General features: G+C 31.6%; 1 protein-coding gene across 1 annotated transcript in view; it reads right to left on the bottom strand.

The window, feature by feature from the left end:
- Positions 1-26157, bottom strand: part of Pcdh15 (protocadherin related 15) — a 1622160-nt gene that overhangs the window by 905346 nt on the left and 690657 nt on the right. The gene's annotated exons all lie outside the window — the stretch shown is intronic.

Below are 26157 nucleotides of genomic sequence, written 5' to 3'. Positions count from 1 at the left end.
CAAAATAGAAATGAACTTCCAAGGTTTTAAAATAAAAAAGAAATAGTATATGTCCTAAATCTAAAGCTGAATTGGAATATAAATGTGCTTATTCTCATAGAAAAGAGATTATGGTAGATTTTCCCCAGTGGACTTTTTTCCATGCTGAAGATTGGACTCAGGACTTTGAGCATAGTAAGCAAGTGCTCTGCCACTCAGCTATACACCCAGTACCCACCAAGTCTTTTTAAATAGATTTTTATTTATTAATATTTTTAGCACAATTTTACTCTCATTTACCTTCCTTTCCAAGAATAACTGTTGGAAAATATTTAACATGTATTTATCTTGTGTGCATTGTAGCAAAATGAACATTATATGTTATTCTAAAAATTCATAACATTAATTGTATTAGAATTTTGTGAGACTATTTCATAAAAATTTAATGTTATATTTTATAGAGTAATAAAATAGAAAATGCTTAATAATCTAACTCTATGCCAAATATTAGCTCCATCCTACTGACAGCTGGGAAAAGTAACATGAAAATTTGCACTTATGTAACTTCTTCTGTGCTCTGGTATTTATTAACCAATAAGGAAACAAATGGTGAGTCAAAGACACAAGGTTTGTTTTTCTACATTTAATTTTTCTTCAAACCTTGACATATTATAACAGTAGGTTTGCAGAGACCATCATTCAAAGCTACTTCTCTTGTTGACAAGAGAATTAAAATTAAATTTCCTCCATTGACTGGTTGGCAAATTTATTCACTGAGTAGAATAGTTTTATAAGCTTTTAACTTCAGTCCTCTGATGAGAAGTATTTCAAAGTATCTGCATAATGAACAGCAAACCAATATTAATTCATCCATATATTACTCCCAAGTATATCTTCCAAGTATATCTCTCAAGTATATCAAGAAAGCAAAATATAAGAGGATTTGTTTATCCTTGCAGAATGAGAACAGTCTTTGAGTCAGTAAAAATTGCAAAGTAAAGACAAGTATAAAAGGCTTTTTTTTTTTTTTTTTTGGTCCATTATCACAATTAAAGCTTTCTAGAACAAAAGTTTATGCAGTACTATCAAAATAGCTTTGCTCATCATAAGCAGTGTCTCACCAAGTTGTGTAGGATCATGCAATCCATTCTAGGCTGTACTAATAATCATTTAAAGTTGGGATTCAAAGCTGTTGTGTATAATCTCACAGTTAGAGCTCAACCAGGAACCTAGAGGCTGGAGAGCCATCTTTGTACATGCTAATAAGTCTTTATCATGATTGCTTGATATATAATGTTGTTTTTTCTGACATTTCTTTATTGTTATAATTCAAAGCAGCTATAGTTAACTTAGTTCCTTCCATATTTTTTAACACTAGAACTTGCTCATGTTATAGTGATAACTCAAAGGAAGAGGAAAAGTATAATCTGTATTTAAAACTGACCTCTCTTGAGGATTCCAATAGGCAGACCTTTCCTATTATTTTAGGAGAGCAATTTAATGATATAATGCATTAGTTAAGGGGTAATGCTCAAAGGAATAATTAATTTTTACACATGGACAGTGTGATTTAGTAAAATACGGGAAGATGTTGAACCATTCATTTTTTTTTTTTTTTTTTTTTTGTATCGGGGATCGAATTCGAGTCCTTGCTCATACCATCTTTTAAAATTCAGTCCTTCAAGATTATTAAATTTAGAATAAGATTATCTTTGTGTATATCTGATGGGCTTACAAATACAGGAACTATTTTTTAATCTTATAGAAGACTAAACATTATACAATTAAAGTATACTATGATTTCATATAATCTAAAATCCCTTGAAAGCAGAAAAACAATACTACAGAGAAAGAGTTAGTAATCATTGTAAAATGTTTCATAAATATGATTTTTTTAGTCCTTATTTGTCTTAAGGATCTCCCTTCACCCCCTAGAAAGAAATCTAGACTTTCAGAATGGTTTAATTCAAACAGTAAAAAAATCAGAATAACATTACTTATACTACATTTTCTCAGTTCTAGTTTTCTTATGCTGGATATATTTGTGTGGTAATGTTGTATAATAAATCATCACAAATATAGCCGCTTAACACAATATACTTTTATTATCTTGAAGTGTGTATGAGTCAGGGGTCTAGGGTGTAGTCTCACAAGGGTGTAATCATGGTGGCTGGACTGAGTTCTCTCCTAGAGACTATCTTAGGGGAGAATTTTGTTACCAAGCCCATTTGAGTTGTTTGGTAAAAATCATTTGACTCTGTGAGTGAGGACCCTCGGTTGACTTTTGCTCTATTCTCCACATTACATTCAGGGTCTACAGATTGTCTCCATTTCCTATCCAGAACCCCTTCATAGGGTGCTTACAATATGATTGTTTTTTCAAGGCCAGGGGGAGAAGCTTTGTGTTCCTCCAAGTATAAACTGAAGTTCTACATAATCACAGGATTTATTCCTCATCGCTTTTGCTGAATTGTATTGATTATGAGCAAATTACAATTTCTTCCACTGCCAAAGGATGGAGATTGTAGGGGCTACAATACTAGTGGTCTAGATCATGGGACTTTCTGGGTATTCTGCCTGCCATGGTGGATTAATTCCTAGTGTATTTAATATATACCGCTACTCAGACAAGTTTTTCTTTATATGAAAAAACAGTAATAAAAATAGTTGAAGATTTTGAACACTAAAAGCTTGCTTTCAATTAGTTTGAAAGCATTTAGGACTTTTAGTATATAAAATTCTACATTATATTATCAGGAAAAAAAGAATGATATGCTCTCTCTAAACTGTACACACTTTGATCAATTGATTAAATGACATATATATGCAGATATTTTAAATTATTTCTAAAAAGAGAAACAAAATAAATGAAAAATGATAGATTTTGTGGAGACAGGTGGAAGATCTGGAGATGGGGGAAATGGGTGGGAGAAAAGGAGAAGGGGGAGTGAAAACAATCAAGATGTACTGTGTACGTGTACCAATATTTTATGATAAGTATATTCATTATGTATAACAAACATGTCAATAAAAAGTTTAAAGAATTTCAGTTAAAAACTTAATATGCATACCATAGTTACAGCTTATGTATTAGAGGATGGTTCTTACTATGAATTATACATTTTATATAATTTGCTAAATTCTGTGGAACTTTAAACTGGAATTTTATTCTCTTGACAATCCCAGTGGAGACTATCAAAGTATCCTATTAGATTACTTAACCATAGCCTATTATGTCACATGGATTACATTTGTATACATGTATGTTCATAGAAAAACAACGTGTAAACACAAAATTATTTAATAGATAATAGATTAATTATTCTGGTCATTTAAAGGTTTCAATCTTACACTTTAAATAATAGTGAAAAATCAATTATAAGATTCACCAGTATTGGCTAGATTAGCAGCTTCTGAAGAAATAATCCACATGTATTTTGCTAACTTTAAAGTGACCTTAATCATTTCAAAATTATAATTTTAATGTTATATAATTTATATATATTTATATTTATAAAATTTTAGTCTTGGTAAATATTAGTTGAAAACTTTTTATCCTAGATCCAACATTGCATGCATTCACATAAATATTATTTTTAGGGGAAATATAATAAAGCGACTTGAACTGTTACTGAAATATATATTACTTCACTTTCTTTGATTTGATTTGTGCTGGTTTTTCTTTGACTCACTATTTTAGCCCATTTCAAAGAGTAGAATTTCAGGAGACAGTTCTGAGTAAGTTTGCACATAAACTCATTCAGTCTTTTTGTCCTTGTCTATCCCATGCTCTCTACTGTAGAAAGAGGGATAGCAAAGTATGCTGAAGGGTAAGTGACATTTCTTCAAAAGCTGAGAGCATATGTACCAGCTATTCCTAAACTAAACCGCATAATCAGAAGGAACACAGACTCTGAGCTATTCCTGAGGCCAGAGCACTTCTGTACATGGCAGAGCAAATTGAAATGAGCTAAGAAGTGTGGACTGGATGCAGGCATTTTACACACTAGTACTATACCAAGTAATCAATAACTCAGGCAGTCTCATCTTTTAGCTCCTACTGCCTGGCACCTTTTAGAGCCACCTCCAATATTTCACATTTAAAGGACAATAGACAGTTGATTTATTTCTTGGCAATTATTGAGATATCTCCAAAATATATGAAATATTCTTCCTTTAAATCCATGTCCTACTGGAGTGAAGGAATTTGTAAGTGCTTTATCCCTTTATTTAAAAGGGTTTCACAATTTCCATGGCAACAAATAACCAAGACAGATATTTTGGAACAAGGTTAAGTTCCACCACGAAATGATATGACAAGATGCTTCTGCATTTAACAGGAACAGGTATAAATATAGAAGCAGGGACACCTTCCAGGACACATGTACCTTTAACTATACTGAAGTTTCATTTTATATAGATTCAGCACTAAGGAGGAGTTAAGTCATTGGAAAGTAAATAGGTCTGAGCTATGCTCCCCTTCAGCATTTCATTAAGAAGCTACCCTAACATTGAGAGGCTGAGAAACAATATTTTTCTTCCTGATCCTGATGATAAAAGCTGACATAATTATGGCCATAGTAAGAGAGTATAAATTACACCAGGGAGTACTTTTGCATAATGTAGGTGTGAATATTTTTTGTAAGTAAACTACACGATCCCTTGTTATATCATGTTAGATAATCTGTTAGGACCTCAAATTGTTATATAGTTTTATAATCTTAACCCAATACACATATTTTATGAACATTCTATTAGTAAAATCTTCCTTGACTTCAATTTTATTTCAAAGTGTAGGTTGGGAAAAAATAAATCATGAAATCCAATGTATTCTCATCAGTGATTTCCCCTGTGATTGCTATGCCATCAGAATGAATAAATATTGGTAGTTCAGGGAAGTTCAAGTAGGATATCCTATAGAGCAGTGAAACTACATAAATGTTGCAAAATTTATCATTGCTGTATTAAATGACAATATAATAAGTAATTTCTAGCTCATCAAACATTTCAATAAAATAGAAATGGTAATTCAGCTTCCTCTATACAGGCACACTTATTACACACTATATTTACATTGAATTACATTGCATTTTTTAAAATCCTCATCTCTTTTAAGTCCATGGACAAGATCTGATGGAGTGCTGTATGTTTATCATTTAATATTGAGTGGACAAATAGGCCAGACAAAGCCCTAAGGATTGGAATCACAGTGGTAAGATAGACACAAAGTGAATCCAGTTCGTGTAAAGAGATTAAAAGAAGTTTGTTGAAAAGGAAATTGACACTGTTATCACTTTACTCAAGCCAAAATTTTTCAACTTTAATGCTTCTGAACTTTTAGAACAAATTTAGATAGGGCAGTTGCCTCTGCTGTTAGAATATGTAACTCCAACCATTAGTTCACCTGAAAATACAGTTTGGGAACAACAAACTTTTATATTCAGAGCAGATATCTCTCTAAGCTTTGTTTTGATCAAATATTTAATATACTTTCTACTGAAAAGCAATAATTTCATTGGATTTTTCAATTTTTGTGCTTTTAAATAGTCCCCAGTTGCTCCTCACCAAGAATGAACACTCAGGAACCTCTAGTCAATTTTTAAAAATCAATAAAAAATAAATAAACAGTACTGCAATCCATTGTCACTCGTGAGGCCTCATGTCAAGGAGGGCCCTGTGCAATGTTCATGCAAAATAAGTCTCATGTTCTCATTCTTTATCTCAGAAGTATTAATTTTAGTAATGTTACTTTTAAAGTTTCCCTTCATATACCAGAGAACAATTTTATCTATTATTAAAACTTGGGCATTTAGTCTAGAATTTTCCTTGAGGAGTGGGGTGCCTGCCTCAGACTTCTATTGAGTGCACACACTGGCAGCATTGTGGCTTGTTGGCTTGACTAGTCATTTTATATCTTCCTATGTATAAATAGTTTACCAACTTATAATCCATGCACTTGTTTAAAAATGTTTAATCAATATGTCATTATTTGAAGATAATTAAACATATTAAAAATTCCCTTTCAAGCAACATATTTATATGATATACTACAATATAGCATAAAAATCAAAAATTTTAATACTTTTGCTAGTGATTCAAATCTTTTGCAGTTAACCTAACATTTTCTATGCTATATTTCACTCTAAAAAGTCAAAACATATAAAGAAATATAAATCGAGGGTCAGACTCCAGAGTGTACAATGAATACAACTTGTATTTATAAGGATCCATGATTTGAGAAAATGCATGGAAGCTAATACAAAAATACTGAAATTGTAATTCTAGAAAATCTAGAATATATTTTTGAGACTAATTGAATACTTAATCAAATAGCTTTTTCAAATACTATATATGAATTATTAATATATTGTTAATTTATTAGTAGTACATTTTTGCAAAACATGTTTACATTTCTTGTGTGGATTTGTTGCATTAACATAACACATTTTAATTCTTTTTTATCCCCTTTCCCCTCCTCTCTCTTTTCCACAATCCTTCTTCCAATACCATTTTCTTTCAGAAAGATCAATCTAATTTCTTCCTATTACCTATGTTTTATTTTATTCTTTATTTATATTTTGAGTTTCTCATGTAAGAGAAACCATGCAATTTTTAAACATGTGTCTGATTTATTTCATTTACGATTCTAGTCACAAGGTGGATCCATTTTCTTTTCTTTCTTTTTTTTTTTTTTTTGGTACCAGGGATCAAACGCGGGTCCTTGCGCTTGCGAGGCAGGCGGTGGAACCACTGAGCTAAATTCCAAGCCTGAACACATTTTCTTAAAAATGATTTGTATCTTTCTTTATGGCACAGCAGTACTCCATTGTGTGTAAATACCAAATTTCCTTATCCATTCATCCGTTTATAGGCATATAGGATGCTCCCAAGATTTATCTACTATGAATTGTGCTGCTATAAGCATAGGTATGCATATATCACTGTGATATGATGTCTTTAACTTTTTTGGAAGTATACGAAGAAAGGATAGCTGGGTCCAGTGGAATTTCTAGTTTCCGTTTTTTTGAGGAATCTCCATACTGATTTCCAAAGTCATTTGTGCCGGTTTACATTCTCACCAAAAAAGTAGAATGTTTCCCTTTTCCCCACAGCCTCACCAACATTTGCTATTACTTGAGTTCTTGGTGATGATTATTGAGAAAGCATATCTTACTAAAGTAAGCTACTTGTGGTTTTGTACCATAGCAATTTTTTAAATGTAAAGGCAATATTAAAATGGTACAAAATCACATTGTTTTTTATTTATTTTGTGTCTATTCATTCTTAGTAAGACTAGAACTTTACTGAGTAAAATGATGAATTGTAGAAGAGGGAAAAAGTAACTGTAGTCAGAAATAAGTAGGAGTTCTACATATGCATCTCTGTTTACAAGCTTAAAAATTATTTCACCAAAACAATTCCTCATAGTTCTTCTATGTTTAAAAGGTAACTCTTTGAAACACAGTGGAATTGTACATTTTATATTTTGACACATACACATGTAAAAAATGTGTAACACAATCTTGACAACATAAATGTAGAAATTTTCTTCTCACATTTACTTCTAATAGCATCTTCACACCATCAAATAAAATATTTTTTACCCAAGAAACATTTTACAGGGCAAAATCAATCAATCTATCTATCTATCTATCTATCTATCTATCTATCTATCTATCATCTATGAATTTTCCTGGGTCCAACAACTGATGTGTTATTTGAGTTTCTAAATTTGATCTAATACATTATATATTCCAAATTTCAGGTGCTTGCACTTTTCCATTCTTTTTAATAGTAGCTACATTGTCAATAATTAAGAAAAAGTACATTCAGCAATAACTGAGCAATAGCCAAATGACTAAAGTTTAAAAGAACAACTATTAGAGTTATCTCAGTAAAGGTAACTCAATTCAACAGTCTTATGAGGATTAAAAAAAAAGATGAATGTTGTCAGCTATTCTCAAAGTGGCAGTTTTGAAAAATATTTATAATAAATCTTTTCATTTTATTAAAACTTCATTTTAAATCCTGTCTAGCATTAGCAAACATGCTTCAAAAAGGCCCAACTGCTGCAGAAGATTGACTATAAATCCTGTCTAATGCCTAAGTATATCCTCATAATTCTCAACTTGTCAAAGAGTAAGATGAAAAACAAAGCAACTGAAATGATGAAAATGTTATACAAAAGTATGTATAAGAATAAATACGTAAGAAACTTTGTGTAAGTTTTATATGACAATTTCAAGTATCAAAAAGTACTAGTTGTCAGGTCTTAAAGGATATCCCTATTGCAGCCTAAAAAGTTATCTTTAAAAAAATTGCTGGATCCTCCCAGAGATCAACCTCTCTTATCTCTTCTTAAATATAAAACTCTTAAATATGAAACTACTTTGAAGATTGCTCCTCTTTCCCACCTACTGTGTTGACACACAGATGTGGATCCTACCACCTGCCAAAACTATTCTGCTAGTTCTCCTTCATCTCTACAGCAGAACTCTATTTTTAGTATTATCTCCTTATTAAACGCCTTCATTTTGATGTACCAGAAACTAAAAATAAATTTGCAATTCCTCTAATATCTTCTACAATATCTCATCTGAATCCTTTATTCCAATGTTCTCTCCCTCTCTGCAAACTATAAGCTAATCTTTACTGTTTCTTGAGTAAAAATCTGAGAGCTACTCTTTTTCTTAAGTAGGTGGAAAATTACTCTTGATTGTTAATACTCTTTCACCTCATTTTCAGTCAAATATCACTAGTGCTCTTAATCAAAGCTCCTAAGTATCTCAAATCTATTCCTTATTCTCCACCTCATTCTCTACCACAATCGCTGCTCTTCAAAACCAAGGAACAATTCAACTCTTCATTGACTTTCCTGCTTCTGTTCAACCTATTCTGCATATCACACTCAGTGACTTCTGAGAAACATTTCTGATTAAGTCATATTCCATTAGAATCTATTATTATTTCCCGAAATCCTTCAAAATAATGTTCATAATTCTTTACATGACTTTCAATACCAGTTTTAACTGGCCTTATTTTTTCCCCAAATTTATTTTCTTTCTCCCCCCTTTTATAACATCCTATCTTTAGTCACCTTGAACATGGTCTCACGATGTTAGGTAGGTGGTTTACTACTGAGCTTCACTCTCAGATACAACATACTGTTAACCAGACAGCATGCCAAGTCACTCCAGACCTATGTCCTGTAACACGGTAATGTTACCGAAGGTAAAAACAAATACTATCCTCAGTATATATGACGCTCAGCTAATTCTCGCATGTTTCCAAAATCTCACCTAAATCTCATAATCTCCTGAAAAATTAAACTATCTTACATGAAGAGCAAATATATGGCTCCACAGCATTTACATTTTGCTGCTTATTCATATGTATATGTATATTTATGTTGGTGGTATTGGCAATGAAACACAGAGCCTGGTATATATCCCCAACCTTTTAAAAAGTTTTAATTTTAGATAAGATCTTGCTAATCTGTCCAAAGTAAGCTATTCACAGCCTTCATGCCTTGGCCATCCAGACGTGCACCACTGGGCCTACATGTGCTCACCACCAAGCCTGATTATTCCAATATTGTTTTTTCATTGCTGATTGCCACAGAAGCATAAGTTTAATGATCTTAGGAAGTAGATCTCCCATGTACTCTCTCTCAGCATATAGTATAATGATTCTCATGAAGAAAATGACTGGTATGTAACTGTTTATTTAAATTTACTTTAAATAATAGTTTTACATGCTAAGAAAATATAAAAATATCAACTTAGGCAGAAATTAAACATGTTTAACTAACATGTAAGGCAATATACCGAAATATATGTGCATTAGTTTTATTCAGTTCTCACAATAACTATTCAATATAATCATTAGTATTCCCAATTTACCTGAAGGATGTATGAGTTCAGTAATGTCAAATAATGGTGAAATAAGTCACTGCTAATAAATTATAAATTTCTTATCATACATAACATTAAAAATCATTTCCAATCTGGTTATCATTTCCTTCAGTAGAATGTATCCTTTCTGTTGTTCCCTCATATTATAAACAACAGCTATAGATCATTATTATGATTGCCCATTAAATATATTCATAATTACAATTGTTTTTCTTGATTCCTTGTCTTATGTGGGCACTTTTTCTCTCTTTACCTTCATACTAACTCTGAAACATTGGAGAGTTTAATAATTCTTTTCAATGTTCTGCATCTGGGCTAAAGAGTTAACATTGTAACAATTTCTTTATGACCTAGTAACGCCAGTGTTTATACTTACCAAAGGTACATCACTACGTAGTAATAATTCACTTGTCTTCTACTTTTAAAGCGACACCCAGATATCATCATACTTAAGGCTCTATATGTTCATCAACTTTACATTCCCGCTAGCTAAGAAGGTGGTTGACATATTAAGATGTTTAATGTCTACTTATATAGCATTAAACAAATAGCTGAAAGTATTAGGATTTGTTTTTATAAAAATTCATGAATTTGCAATATATGCAGAAAGTTTGTCAAGGGTATAACTGGCTGAAATCTCGTGGATCATTTGAGGTTCTACAAGTTGCTGAGTGAGGAAGAAAGAGGTAAGTATTAAGTTAGAAGCATTTCAACACACTTTACTAGCTGATTTGGAAATACACATTATATAACTCGATAAGGCTAAAATAAATCATTGTATCAAAACATCACCCATGCTTGTGGACATAATGTTTTTTCCACAGAGAAAAATAAAATATGTTACTGCAGGATTTCTTTTTTTCTCCTTTAATTTGTGTGGGCAGATAAAAGAAGTTAAATGTTTTCAACATAAGGCTAAACAAAAGCCAAAGCAATTCACTTTAGTTAGTTCCAAATTTAATGGAATTAATGACAGGTAAATGTGGATGCCTTTTCGCCTAATACATTATAACTTCCTTGCTCTAAACCCAAAGCCACAAAAAACAAATTGAATTATAACTATGTAACTATGGTCTCTTATACAGATACAGGATGTATTCTGTGGTCTCAGTCATGATGCCTCTACTCTCACCTTAACTATCTGATGACATAAGGTGCAACAAGTCAACAGTTGTAAACTAACACATATCTTACAGTTTCCTACTACTACTTCCTGAGAGGAAGTGCCCCTTAACTAGGGAAGCTCATATATTTACTTTTATGTTAATAAATACAAGTGTATCCTTCTTTGTACAGTATTTGAATAGCTTGTTGTCTGTTCTGTCCTTAATTGAAATGAAAGTAATCTAAACCTTAGTTATGATTAATAGCAAGCTTTGAACCAGGACCAAAGTTTCTTGTGCTTTACTTATTAAAATACTATTTAGTATAGTAAGGAGTTATATTAAATCTTAAGTTAAATACATGAAATGTGTAAAAAAAAATTCCCTAAAATGTTAGTACAGAAATCTAATGCATTGATGTCTTTCTGTGTGAAAGTGTGCATGATATGCTGTATTTGAATAAGTACAATCTTAGATGCGATTATAATATTTAGCTATCTTGTATGGAATAATTATCATTAGTTTTCTAAAGTTTATGTAATTTTTAAAATGATGAAATTAAAGTTTAATGATGCTAAGTTAACTTTGTAGGATCACAAGTTAGACTGAAAATAGACTAAGGTAATCAGTGTGTCTTTAAATTCTACATTCTAAATCATCTCTATCATTTTTCTTAAAGTGAAAGAAACCCAAATGAGTTCTCTTTCATCAAAAAGAGAAAGAAAGATCCTGTTACCTAGGATATTACTTCAGTCATTCTGCCCTGGTTTTTAGAACTGAGATGATTTTATTGGTGAAATAATAAGTGAATTAGTACTATGATTAAAAACTTCTTGTAATTTAACTCAAGAAATTTGCATGTAAACTGACTTACAATAAATGGCAGCATGTAGAATGGGGTATATACTATGAGGTTCATTCATACCATTAACACAATGGATTCTTATGAAACATTTTTGTCATTACTCTTCCATCCATGCAAGTCTTTAAGTTAGCAAGAGATTTACAAGACTCACACAATAACACTAACACATGTAAGTTCTTTTCATTTAAGTAGCTTTATGTTTGTGTTACTGATATTACAATCCACTGAATATTCATATATGTGCTATATATATATATATATATATATGCATATCATCGGCCTTAGATTAGAATTATCCATATTCCTTAATATCTCATAGAACATTAAATTATATTAGGGAAGAGGGAATATTTCATTGTTATTTATAACTTTTTAAGTGCTGTCACACAATTTAGTACATAGTAGATACTCCAAGGTTTGGTCCATTAAAGTCTGTGATTCACATTTCATCATTTTACTTTTCATTCCTTGTTCTTCCATTAATCTAGATTATTTTAATTTAACCTACCTATCTAACAAAATTCATTGTTTAGTATCTAGATTAATAAATCAATGTGAAAAACATCTTTTTGTAGTCCAACATATTTAAGGGAAACTTCATTTATTTAGGAAAAAATCAAAATAACTGATTAAGGTCAATATCAATATCTCTCATAAAACTTGCTTCTTTAAAATATACAGTATAGGGGCCTGGGATTTAGATCAGTGGTGCCGCTGCCTGCCTCACAAGTGCAAGGTCCTGAGTTCAACCCCTGGTAGCCATCCCCCCCAAAAAATTAAAAAATAAAATATACAGTATTGTCAACACTCTTCCTATTAAGAACCTGGAATATCTGCAGGTTTGTTACTCTAATTCCAGTGTAAATCATATTGCAATTTTCTTGGTGATAAAACTTGGTAATAAAAGGCTGTATACCCATCATGTGGTTCTTTTGGAATGCTCTGTTAGAATGCTGAATGGCCTGAACGGCCATGTAAGAAGTCTGACACTGGTCAACTTTGAGAAAGCCCAAATTGTCTTCACAGACAAAGTATTAGAAGAGAAAGTATGCTTGAATACTTCTCTCAGTAGCTGCATCCCTTAGATATATTAGCTCAAGCTATTAAGTGACTGCAATTTCACTAGGGACCCTGAGCCAGAATGCTAGATGAGCACTTCCTTAATTTCTTCACCCACAGAAATTATAAGCAATAATAACATTTCATTGTTTCTTTAAGTAACAAACTTTAGGGTAAGTTTTACATACCCAGAGTACTGGAATGCTGATCTTTCTTAACCTATAAACTATTTCTGAACAGTGTCAGGAGACACAATTAGGTTCCTGCAGGTATTAAATAAATACTTGCTGATGGCTTGATCAGATACATCTCATTTTGGGCCTTCAGGGTCCTTAATATTACATTTTAAAAATTCATGAAACTAATATAATAAGGGAATGGCAAGTCTCCAATATTTTATGCAAAAATATTCAATTAGTGTATCTTATCTCCTTTGTTCATATTTTGAGTCTTTATCTCACAATCCTTGTTCATATTGTCATGTCCAATTAGTTTAAATTTAAAAAATGGAAATGACTTATTCATTCTTACAAATGACCTTCATTTCACATAACTTGTTGAAAAAATTCAAAGCTCATTATTTTACTTCAAAACTAGATATTACTATTTCCATGACTTTTCAAATTATTTTCTTATTAAATGCCATTAATAATATAGAATTCATTAAGGAAAGTGTTTTAAGTAACTATTTATTATATTTATTGTTTCCCTGTTTTATTCTCAATGTAATAACCAAAAAGAAGGAATGAAAAAAGACTACAGGAGGCCATGTACCATCAGAAAATTATAGCAAGATATTACTCACAAGACAGGGAATCATCTCCATTTATTGTATGTCATGTATGTGTTTTCAAATATGTTGTATCTAAAAGTATACCTTGATTTAGTACAATTGTCTTTCATGTTTTATATGTTCTTTATCCTATTATTCTGGTTTTCACTCTGTATAAATGATAATTAACTTTATAAGTTCTTATGAGGTAAATAAATTAATCTGATGCTGGAAAAATAAAAGGACAGTAGAAGAATGGGGGAAAAAAGAAGGGAATTGAAATGTGTTATGTGTATGTACCAATCCTCTACAGTGTAATCATTATGTACTGCAAACATGTATAATAAAAGTTCAAAAAAAAAAAGAAAAAATATAAATACATGGTGTTTCAGTTCATTTAAATTGCAAGTACATGTTACTAGATAAATTACTCTTCTTCAGAGAGAAGAAAATAATTTTCTAGGATGCATTTCCTTTCCCTCTTATTCTATGTATTTGTAATGCAAATGCATATCCTCTGACAATTTGAGAAAGCATATGTTGCCTGAAGGACTATCAACTGCTAGTAAAATAAGTTTTTTGTAAACAAACTAAGTAATGTTATGAATCATCTTTTAGTTGTATGAGCATGCCTGATAGTGATAGTTTGTGATACCTCCTACCTTGTGTTTGTGGCCTAGAATTGCTTTTGCTATTCCAGGTCTCTTCTTGTTCCAAATGATTTTTGGATTGTTTTCTCAAGGTCTGTGAAGCAGGATGCTGGAATTTCAATTGGGATTATATTGAATCTATATAGCAGTTTTGGAAGTATGGCCATTTTCACTATGTTGGTTCTTTCTCCCAGGAGCAAGGGATGTTTTTCCATTTTCTGATATCCTCTTTGATCTCTTTTTTAGAGTGCTATAGTTTTCAAAGTAAAGGTCTTTGATTGCTTTCATTAGGTTGATTCCTAAGTATTTAACTTTTTGAATGCAAGTGTGAAGGGAGTTGTTTCTTCAGTTCCTCTTTCAGTGAGTTTGTAGTTTGTGTAGAGGAAAGCTATTGATTTTCATGTGTTGACCTTGTATCCAGCTACTCTACTAAATTTGGTTACCATATTTAAAGTTTTCAATACAAAAAAATAAATTTTAACAATCTTTAGTGACTTTTTAAGCTAACATTTTTATTACATAGCTTTAAAGTTGTAAAAATACGAAATGTTGCTTAAATAACTTGATGGTCTATTCCACCTCCATCATAAGGAATCATAAGGCAGTGCAGTTTAGGAAAGGAAAGTGTTAGGAATTTGAAGTTTGGGAGAATGTTCCATAAAATTAGGAAATCCATGTTTATTGGTAAGGGCACATGGCATTAATTTAATGAACCTCTCTTCCCTATCAATAATGAGATATATTGACACATACATGGCAAAATTTGCTCAAAATTAGAGATGCAAAGAAAGCATTAAGTATTTTATAAGCTCCAAAGTGATTTTAAAAAATTTACTAATTTTCTTGGCATTTTCAAAGAAATAACTGAATACTCTCATGGAAAATGCAACATATAATATGAATTGCATCTGACATTTGTGTCCCTTTCTCGTTATACCATTATTAGTTCTTTGTAATTCTACATGGCCAATCTTAGTAAGGGAAAAACTTAAAATTAAATAAAAGAGAACTACCTCTAACCCTGTTAAAGAAAAAAAAACATGATATATAATTTTTCATGGGTATAGAATTATAGTTGATAAAATTTATATCAATATTTACAAATTGATTTTGTGTAGATTTACATTACATTTTACATATTTGGTGTCAATTACATTATATACTTACGTAGAGTTCTAGACTGAACATCATAGTTAATGCTGACTATCTAAATGTGTTGGGTTTTGAGCACAACCTTATGTCAAACACTAACCTAGGTAAGCAGGTATGTTAGGCTTTATGTATTAGGCTAAGTGGTACTACCATTTTTGGGCCCTAAACTTACACAATTTTCCTAACTACCTGAGGAAAAGTCATAAAAATTTAAATAAAAAAGTAATAAAAAGAAACAAACATTTAAAATAAAATAAATTGACTATTTATATTTTTAACTAATTAAGTTTATTGGTACTGTCTTAGTTACTTTCTCTGGTGGACAAACTACCTGACAATCAAAGTTAGAGGATAAAAGGCTTATTTAGCTTACAGTTTGTAGAGGTTTCAGCCAGAAATTGGCTGGTTCCAAGGCAGGGTAGGAGAGGGGTAATGGTCCATGGTGGTGGAAGACAGCAAAAGCAACAAGAGAACCTTAACCATCTTCCTGCCCCTTTATCTCATCCAGAATACCAAAATTAGGGAGGTGCCAAAGCAATTACTCATATGGTTTAGTAGTTACACCCTTTAACCTTAGCATCACACACTCTAGATTCAGCCACCTCAAAAAAGCCCCACCAACAAGTGCATGAGACTTTGAGGGTACATCTAGACACAAGCCATAACAAGAACATTTTAGATATATGCAAAGATCACATTCATCATAGGAAATTTGTACCTGTACATGATACATCTTGATCTTTTTCTTTTCCCATTCTTCTCCCCTCTCTTTAACCCCTTGTCCCATCCTTATGTACAGCAGCTTTGTTTCCATTTTATCCTTCTTTTCTCATTTTTTTCTTTATCCTTCTTCCTTTCTCCCTGCCCCTTCTCTAATTCTCTTCCCATTTGAACATTTTCTTCCTATTTTGCAATATCTATTATACATTTTGGCCCTTATTTACACTTTCAGTTTCTCACACTGGAGAAACAGTGTGATATTTACACACTGGTGTCTGATTTATTTCACTTAGGAATATGGTCTCAAGGTGCTTCCATTTACCTAGAAATATCTCAAGTTATCCTACTTACTTGATGTAATATTTGACATATAGCATAAATATCACAATGTCTATAATTTTTTCAAAATGAATGGCCACTCATGATCTATAATATTTATTTTTCTAACATCCCTTGTTTACATCATCTTTAATTGACTCTTTAAAGGGCAGCAGTTTTGTACTATTAATAACTCTAGTGAGAATTAAAGGATAATTTAGTCTTCCAGCTATCATGTGTTATCTTTTGGCTGTTAGCTAAGAAATATGTTTTACTTCTCTCCTATAAATTGGAAGTATTGTTATCAATTTGGTAAATTGTTTATCAAATTTTTTCTTGTAGAAACTGAAATTTCAGGACATTTTAAGGGTTGTATTGTTTTTGTTTGCACGGTGAGTAATCTTAAATATCTGTTGAATTATTGGCATTAAGCATTCGCTTTTGCTACAGTCCGCCCCAAAGTTTTGGGTATGGCCCTCGAAATCAGGACCAAGAATAAATGAAGCAACTGAGACATATTAGTTACAAAGTTTAAGAGCCTCAAAATAACTTACTAATTGAGATAAGTAGGAAAAATGGCATTTTAATATAATATTAAAATAAAACAGGCAGATACACACAGAAAGAACCATACATTTTCTTTGTGGTACTTTAAAATATTGTTTTCCATGTCTCTGTGTAGACAATAAATTGTTCCTGAAATTTAACTTGGGTACTTTCAAGTTAAGCTTACCTCTAGACAGATAATATTGTTCTTATTTTATAGCTAAGGAAATGGACTTACAGAGCTTATGTAATGATAATAGCTGATAACCCTGCTACATTCTAGCACTGTTCTATGTTATTCTTACTGCTTCACACTTGCTCACAACAAATCTGCTAAGTAGATATCTTTTTATATTGCATTTTCTTCATGTTAAGTTACATAAAGCATAGAGGGAGAAATCACTGAGAGATCATAGGATCTATGAGGCTTGAATCCAATTTTCTCTGAGCCTAAAGTCTGAACTACTAATGACTACTGGATTTTGATGTCCAATAAGAATTTACCTTATCAGTAATAAGTAAACCAAGTGATAACAAATCTGATATTAAGTTTGATCTTCTACCTAATGCAATGGAAGTATGCATTGGAAGCTTACTCAAATGTGCAATTTTAAAATTAGATAAATCTAATAGAAATTGTCTATGTCTCAGGAAGAAAAAAAGATTAACTATAATTGTTTTTGAAAAACTTCATAAAACTCAAAAAAAGATACTTGATTTAGATTTGTATAAAAGATTCTTTGAGCAATCTATGTATTTTTCTTCCCTTATATTCTCAAGGTTATAACAAACAGACCAAAGAATTTACGTTTAATGCTTATAAATCTACCAGTTGTCTAGAATGCTATCAAACACTGCTATATTCCTACTATCAAAACATATTAGCACTATCTCTTCATTGTTCACAAGTTTTTAAGGAAACTCTTCCATCTTCTCTTAGAATGCCATTAAAAGTTTCCACAGGGTGCTGTCATAAAACTCAAGAGATTTTGTCTCCTTTCTACAGTTTTATCAGACCCTATATAAACTTGCCACTTGCTGTGGATTCCACAGTACCACCGCATGATTGAAATGTGTGCATATAGATGTATGTACTGCAGCCTGCTCTAGCAAAGACAGCTAAATTGTAATTTGTGTAATGAGCAAGAAACCAAAATTTCAAGTATTTGCTTAACCCAAGTTACTATCATTTTTCTTGAAGGGGAAGAAAAAAAATATAACAGTAACAACTGTGGGAAAGATATCACGCATCTAGGTGCCTAGTAGGGTTGGCATAGGGCTTTGCCCTACCTGTTACTTTGAAGAAAGTGAAGGAACAATCCAGCCTCAGGAGTTTGATGGCACTCTTCACACTTTGTTAGGATCCCTGTTCTAAATAACAAGACCCCAGTGCCCTCCACGATTTTCTATCATGGTTGTCAGTCAAATGTGTTTGAAAGAGGAAGCAGTGGGAAAGAGGACATGTGGAAGTCAAGAGGGTCATAGATGCAGTTCTGCCTTTCTTATCGAACCTTGTGGAAAAGAGGGAGCAGGCACCAATATCCTGAATTTGCTCTTATTTAACTCCATAGTTAATAAAACGTACATCTTCATTTAACCTAAAGGCTCATAGAAAATTCATAGGGAGGGAATATATACAAGAAATAGATCCACCACACTTTTAAATTTAAATACATGGAAGGGTTATATTTTTATAATTTACTTAAAAATAAAAAGTAAATAAAACACTATTTATACACTTTAAATGTGCTCTAAGTTAAATAAGATCCAAATGCCACCCGTGTTCACTCATCAGCACGAATCATTTAATATGTTCCCTTTTTTTGTGCTGTGGTACAAATACTTAAAGATACAAATAAGGAATAGTTACTAAATAAATATTATTCATTAAAATTCCCCCAGGCAATGGTATTACAGTGCACTTTAAAATTTACATTTATTTTTAATTTATAATAATTGTTATGCATATCTATAAAGTACAATGAAGTGTTCTGATTCATGTGTACATTATAGATTCATATTTATTAACATTTCTATCACCTAGCCAATTGTCTTTTATGTGAATGTGTATTGAGATTATTAAAATTATATTTAGCAATTTCAAAATGTGGAAGTTATTATTATACCCAATTGAACCAATGATATTATGGACTTGGTGCATCGTGTCCTAAATATACAGACATCAGGAAATAATAACTTCTCTATACTATAATAATTGGAATTGTATTCACTATTAAATATATTCAATATAAAAACATAGAACCCTTAACATTGACTCCATTTTTATAACATCTAATCATGGGGGATTTTTTGAACATGTAAGTTCATCATGATCTGTTTAAAAGTTTTCAGTGAGTATTCATAGCTTTCAGATAAAATTTTTCAATCAGTGAAATATTGCCTGATGCCTTCAGATAGTCTTTCTAAAGATATATTATTGTTTAATTTTTGGCTCCTTGTATGGCAGACACCTTAGCTTTTTATGTTGATGCTGCATAAAGCAAACAATATGCCAATTATTTTTTAGGAATTTGGTGAATGTTTGTTTATTGAATAAGATAATCTGTAGTTCTGATATCTGGGAGCTTTCAAAGTCTAGATTGCTTTGTGAAAATTATTCTTAATGTTAAGAGAGTTAATAAAAATAAAACTGGCAACATTAAAGTTAATATTCAACCTAGGCTTAAAAATAGTACATATGTGAAGATAGTATGAAATATACATAAAGAAATTTAAATCAGATTATCATAATCTCCCAAATTAATATGTAGATTTAAAATTGCACAGATACCCATGAAACAGGAGATGTGGATTCTCAGCCTCAATCCAGGACCTGTTGTCCACTAAATGTAGAGATCTCTTTTTCCTCCATCTTCCCTAGCTAACAATGTATGGAATGTGCCATCCTCTTATTCGGTACTCTTACTGACAGGTGTACCCAAAAACAAAAGGGACAACAGAGCACCTCCAAAGGTGACAATGACCACTGAGCTACAGCTTACAGAGAAGTGATCCTATAAAATATGAGAGGAAAAGTCTAAAACTCTGCCACACTCATGACCTAATGAAAAGTACCATACCCTAGCTCACCTCAGTGAAGTCACAAAACATAATCCTATTCTTTTGTTAACAGGCTGGTCTGATACTTTCATAAGAACTGGGTCTTTTTTAGCTCTCAAGCTAAAACCCTTACCATATTTCCTCTTACTTTCTCACACTATCTAAAGAAACTGCCTATGGATCTCACTTAACATCTCAAAATTCATTTTCTATGACAAAAGTTGATGAGCATACTTATCATTGGGAAGGAAAGTTCGATTTCTCATCTTCTTTTTTGGGACCTCCTCACACTCTATCTGGTCTCATGTCAATTTTGTGATTTCTCTCCAAATTGAGCAAAGGAAGCCTTGGCTGAATGGTAAAAATCCTATTGAAGCACAATGCCAAATCATAGGAGACACAAACATACATACATGCACACATAATATTTGGGAAAAGGATTTGGAAAATCCAATTTGGCTTTCAAATCACCATGTTGTTGTAAAAATTTCAATTATTTTCAGTAAGTCAAAATTTTCAATTGTACCATTAACTTAACCCATAAGACCTTAAGCATTCCAAGACACATCTTTGTTTAAAAATACCCACAAAAATATAAAAATATGGAACTAAAATATTCCCTTTGGCTAAATCATAAAAATTAGGATAATCTGTACATAGGGACATACATGTAAACCAAGTATGTGACTGACCATTTTTGCTTCTCTACAGAGTATCGTTAATACATCCCAGCTTTCTTTTCTTCTGAACCTGGATGCAGAGTTGGTGTTTTCGACACAGCACTCATATAACCATATATGATACTAGGAGGTGTGTCTTGAATTGTTTACTTTTCCTATCAAAACCACACTAAGACAATCCTCATTGGACTTCATTGTGTGCCCAGAGTCTAGTTCCAAGTGAACATATGGGAATACATGTGTTGTAGGGAATGGAAGCCAGGAAATGTCATATGATAGAAGTTGGCCAGAGAGCAAGTTCACCTCTGTATGGCAGTGGCTTTTCTAGTAGGAGAATGATGTTAATTCTAACAAGGTCATTGATATACCTCAAGTGTTCTTGGAAAGAAATGCTATTAAGCATGAAAGTTCTGCAATCTCTCTTGAGTCCACTAACCAGAATATAATTATTTATAATGTTTTTCAAATGTTTGCTTAAGAAATTCTGAGGTGTTTTTCATAAACTTCAAACAACAGATGGTAACATCCAGTGATCTTAAACTGGGCCGAGTTTAAACCAGTGAGTAGCAGATGATCCATTGAATAATTTTTCTATTACCTACCCTCCCGAGTTTTTATCTTAAAATTAGCTTCATTCTGCTAAATTTGCATTAATGTACTTTTAAATTTTAATTATCTTTCTTCAATTCTGCAAGATAGACAGTGAGAGGAAAAGCAATTTTCAGTACATAGTCTTTTAAATCAACTACGTTTCATTCCATTGGGAGCAAAGTCCTGATTTTCAACACAGAGTATCTGGCAAAAAAAACTATATCTTATTAAATTGTCTGCTGGACTGACTAAAACTTTAAAATTATTGTAGAGCTAGTCACCATTTTCATTTAACTGGAAATGACACCACATATTTATTTATCTACCATGTTCCAACTAATATGAGCATCATGCCCAACACTGTATGTCAAAACAGATTTCCAGTATGGATAATCTGGGATTGAAGTTCAAACCTTTGATGCAGGTGATGAAAGAAGTTTTTATACGAATCAAATATGCTTCCCACAAATAAGCTGCTTTTACAGAATACAGAACCTTGGCCATAGATTTGAAGTCTACTTATTTGTAACTATTCTAGTTGGGAAAATTATTTTTTTACTTTAGAATCTAATAATATCCTCAAATTTTTATATTAATATTATGCCACAAGTGCATATATTTCTACCTTTTCCCCAGAAAATCATCTAGTTAATAATAACACTATATTTTCTATCCTGTTTATTTGTTTCAATATGTGCTTTTCTATGTTTGGAGTCATTCAATTTCATTTTTAACTTTAATACATTCATTAAATAAATATTTTAACTATATCTTATGGCTAGTTCTATGTACTAAAATGCATCAGGAAAAAATTATATATATATATATATGGCATATTTATACTTTTATTGTAGTGGTGAGACAAAAAATAGACATGAAATACAGGTGGTAGAGTGTGTTACAAAGGGAAATAAAGCTAAGTAAAGAAAAAGAGAATCAGAAGTGTTGTTATAGATAAAGGAGTTAGGAAAGTCTTTTGGAAGAAAAGGATGTAAGCAGATATATGAATATAATGAACCATTTGGGGGTTAATAAAGCAAGTCCATGCTTGAGACAACTTCAAGTGTGAAGACTCTGAAAGTGTAAGAAAAATCTTTAAAAAATAGCAAGTGGAGGGGATATTTTATACAGAGTTGAGCAGTAAAAAAAGGGATAGAAAATTGCATTTCCAGTGGATTTTTTTTTCTAATTTTTCTACGTAATCCTTATAGGTAAAGGCTAAAGACGAATTCTGCTTCAATTGTGAAGAATAGGCACTGGAAAACTTGAAAAAAATCACACCAGCTATTTTGTAATGGAAAGAAATTAATAGTAAATAATAGGTAAACAGTAATGGTGGGGAAAATGGAAGCAAAGAGACTAGATAGGCAATCAGGAATTTAAAATCTCAATCTAAAATTATACATTCAAAATTGTGATACTGATAATACTAACATCACCAAACTTGAAGAAGTAATTTTCTCCTACATAACATATCTTCCACAAATATAAGTATTTGTTCTGCTCAATTGGAGTGCAATTTAGTGCTTACTCTACCTTTCAAAATGGAATTTGTGCATTCCATACATGGGTTTCCAAATGTCTGTGAGTTTCCTAAGTGCTCAAAGAAAGAAAGTAATATGGACCATTCAGGGAGTCCTAATATATTCCTCTTGCAAGTACCAATGTTAATAAAGCTTCTTCTTTATTTTAAAAGCATTCATGCTGATCTTAAACTATATGGTCATTACATCTAAGGTTGTAAAAATATTTGCTATTGTTGTGCATTTTTCAATCAATAAATAGAGTGCAACTCTGAAAGAGACTTTCACTGTGGCAAAATCCTCCAATTTGCAGGCATGTCATTGTTTCTTTGCTCCAGTATTGATGTTTCCTCATGAATGAAAGCTCCTAAGGTGATAGTACTATCACTTTCATTTAAGTCACCCACTTCTGTTTTCTTAACATCAAAACACTGAAATCTATTTTGATTTAAAATTATAATAATGTGTATTAGTGTAGGAAAATGCTCAGAGAAAACAGCCAGCCTGCTGTATATAACAAAACATAAAACATTCTCAATAATGAAAATATCCTCCATATAAATAGTTTACATTTCCTTAACTGCTACTACTTCACACAATTAACATCCAAGGTTCTCATAATGGAACAATTACTAACAAAACCAATACAAATGGACACAAATAAGAAACTTTTCATAAAATATACATTTATCAGATGGCATTGTCCTAATAGAAAGTTAATTCATTATTCTTGGAAGAAATAGTGTGTGTATATATATATATATATATATATATATATATATATATAATATAACATATATATGAGTATATATATATACTCATATATTTATATGAGTATATATATATATACTCAATATACATATGTATATATGAGTATATGGCATTTAATTTAATAAAGTCTATTAAAATCATTCACAGCACAACTTCTATATGTAAATTCCTGAAAATAAAGGTTTGCACTAAAAGATACTGATAATGTAATTTTTTATTCATGAGCTGGCAAAAAATTATTTCCTTTGAAATTTTTTATATTCTTAAGAATGTATCTTTTGAGATATGGGAATATGAAATAGTAAGGTTATGAATTGGTAGCAAAACCAATTTTCAATATTTGAAATAATTCTTGCAGCTCAGACATCAAATACATTTCAAAAGAAACACTAATATCATGGTAAAGGTACAAGGGAGTAGAACTGCATGATTTCTAGTCATTCTCCTCCAATTTCACAAATGTTTAACAGTGTGATTTTTGCTTCATTATGGGAGGATATTTGTAAGCTATTCTGAGTAGAGATTTGGTCTACACACAAGTTTTCCATGTGTATGTGAACCATACATTGTACCATTGTGAAACAAAATGGCTGGTTAAAAAACAAAACAGTATTTTGGGAATACAGCATCACTTCTAAAAATTAAATCACCCAGGAGAAAATTATCCTGAACTCTATATGTCAATAGACATGTTTGTAGTTCTGGGCACAAATTACATTTGAAAGCAGATATATGCAATTAAGTAGACTTTCAACTGAAGAGTATAGGGGATATATTATCATAAAGCTCTCATTAAGTATCTCAGTGGATTTCATTAAGAGAGAAATGTCATAGTATAAGGAAATTCTATGAGGACTTCAAATCTAAGACAGGTACCTTGACTTACATTGGCTGAGGAGGGAAACAAAAACAAAACAGTAAAACAATGCACAACTGGATATTTGTATGCTCATTTGTGTATGTGTAAATAATTGTGCTGCAAATACTTATAATTCAAGAAATGTGAACTTGTTTACAGATTTTTTTTTTTTTTTACTGCTGTTGAGGTATCTACGTTTCTAAAGGTTCTTTTGTGCTCCAGTTCTTTATCTGAATGCCATGGTGGGTTCATGAAAAACCTAGTTGCACAGCTGATGTCCCTGTTGGCTGTTAATATAAAGAGATGGATTTGGAACAGGCTTAGGAAACCCTGGAGAAGCTTTGGCAATGATACTCCATTACTGCCCATATGAATCAGTCACAGCAGACTAGTCAGACTTGAATTAAATCTGAGCACAAATAATCAATGGAATATGTAGATTGGGAATATGTAAATGTTTGCAACCTGTCTATTTTAAATGCCAATTTTATTTAGATGCATGCATATGGAGATTGTGTGGATATGTTTTAGACAGTAAAATGAAACAATTGCATTTAAAGTATAATTCTGTTATAATAGATTTCGGTTACTGTCCTACTATTTATGTATATCCATGCCCACATGCATACTACCCTGAGGAGCTAATGTGCCACTTTGTTCTAATCCAGGTCAGTACATTTGCACTGAAATAAAAATTGTGTTTCCTGAGTACTGACCTCATTTCCTAGGAATATAACTTTGGTCACCAGAGCAACCAGACAAGAAAATGTGGGTGGTTTAGCCTGGAACTATTACCAACAATAGAAAAATGAGAACCTTCTTTTGCTTGATAATTAGTGACAACATTACATTTGTCAAGAGACAAAAATAGAGATATGTTAGGAGTTTCATGAATGGCATGAGAAACAACTACCACTGAAGTGATGTCATAGGTGAAGAAATATTACACTTGGAAGACAGCTCAGGAGCTTCTACTCTTTATTCTACATCTTGCAAATGAAAAGAAAAATGAAGATCAATAAGGGAGGAACTAGTAGTATTATACAGTTAATTACTTGTAGTTCTGTATAAATGCAGAAAAAGGCACTAATAGAGAGATATTATTTAAATATAAAATTTATAAATTACTTATCTGGAGCATTAAACATGCTTTCTCATTTAATTATTTCAGTAATCCTATAACTTTTGTCATTAAGCGTGTGCTACTGATGGGAAGTATTTTCAGAAAAGTAAAGAAATGTTAAATCAACTATCTAAAGATTACATTAACATTCAGATACAGATATATAAATTATATGATTAGTTTTATTTTTAACTTTGCTAGGCAATGCTGATCATTAGTTGGGTCAAACACCACTCTAGATGTTGCTATGAGAATATTTTTTCAAACATGATTAATATTTAAATTCAGTTCACTTTCAGTAAAACAAATTCCATCCACATTGTAGATGTACTCATTTGATCAGTTAAATGCATTAAGGACAGTGACTGAGTTTGCTAAAGGAAAAGGAACTCTGCTTCAAGACCACAACATGTAAATCCTTCCTGGGTCTCCTACCTCTGGTCTTCACCATGGATTTCAGACTTATGACTGT

This window comes from Heterocephalus glaber, unplaced genomic scaffold, assembly GCF_053883595.1.
Source record: "Heterocephalus glaber isolate CG9 unplaced genomic scaffold, H.glaber_assembly_v1.0 deba00001497, whole genome shotgun sequence".
NCBI lineage: Eukaryota > Metazoa > Chordata > Mammalia > Rodentia > Bathyergidae > Heterocephalus > Heterocephalus glaber.
The sequence above is the reverse complement of the archived record's forward strand: the minus strand, read 5'-3'. Positions and strand labels throughout refer to the sequence as shown.